The following is a 969-nucleotide window of genomic DNA, read 5'->3' on the forward strand; positions in this document are numbered from 1 at the left end:
CCCACTGCCTTATATGTAAAAAAACAGAAAGCATAGATCATGTCTTCATCCACTGTTGGGAAGGGGTCTTCTTCTGGGACGTGTTACAAAGGACTCTAAAAAAGGAGCTACCTATAGATCCCCACGGAATCAGGTTTCTGCCAGTATATGACGACGAAGGTTTCCCGTACGACCTGATCATGCTTACGGGTCTCCACTGTTTATGGCGCGCAAGAATGTCGGGTTACCATTGTGACCCGGATGCCCGACCGGCGCGTCTATACTTTTGTGAATGCATGCAACGGTATGTCGAAGTGCAGAAGTTGCAACAGCCTGTTCCTGAGTGGCTGTCGAGGGTTGAACCCCTGACAGCACTAAAGGAATTTTAATCCGACAACGTCGTGCCACAGTAGCGGATGGCAACGAATGTAGATATTACTGTTCTTTGTTCCGTTTGCGTATTCATTCCTGGTTGCTTCTTTGGTCTTTGTTTATATCATTTAGGAATTTGTGTTGTGATATGTTGAGGACTGGCAATAAAGAAAAAAAAAGTGGCTCGTTGGTCTAGGGGTATGATTCTCGCTTAGGGTGCTAGAGGTCCCGGGTTCAAATCCCGGACGAGCCCACTCATATTTCTTCGTGTTCAATTTCGCAGCCCGCCGGAATGTGATCGAATAATATTAAAGGGCAGTTATTCACATTTGTCTTCGCTGTTTTGCTTCCTTTCGCTTTTAGTCCAGACGGGATCAAAGACATTCATGGTTCCCTTTTGTAGGCAGTCAAGATATATTACTAAGGTGAAAGCACGTAATCGAGAAGAAGCGTCGACGCCGGTCGACGCTTCTTCTCGATTACGTGAGACGACGCCGGTGCAGAGACAAAGGACGCCAACAGCAGTGAACCGCCGACGAAAGCGTTCACCAGTCGCCGGCTGCGGCCCACCCCGAAGCCAAAGGTTACGGAGGGGGAGAAGAGGGCGGCTAAGCCGCC

The 969-nt window shown here is 48.8% G+C and overlaps 1 non-coding gene across 1 annotated transcript; it reads left to right on the forward strand.

The window, feature by feature from the left end:
• The first annotated feature begins 532 nt into the window (after positions 1-532).
• Positions 533-604, forward strand: TRNAP-AGG (transfer RNA proline (anticodon AGG)). Its single transcript has one exon. It is a non-coding gene; the product is annotated as a tRNA-Pro (tRNA).
• Positions 605-969: the final 365 nt, after the last annotated feature.

The sequence above is a fragment of the Dermacentor albipictus genome, chromosome 1, assembly GCF_038994185.2.
Source record: "Dermacentor albipictus isolate Rhodes 1998 colony chromosome 1, USDA_Dalb.pri_finalv2, whole genome shotgun sequence".
Taxonomy (NCBI): Eukaryota; Metazoa; Arthropoda; class Arachnida; order Ixodida; family Ixodidae; genus Dermacentor; species Dermacentor albipictus.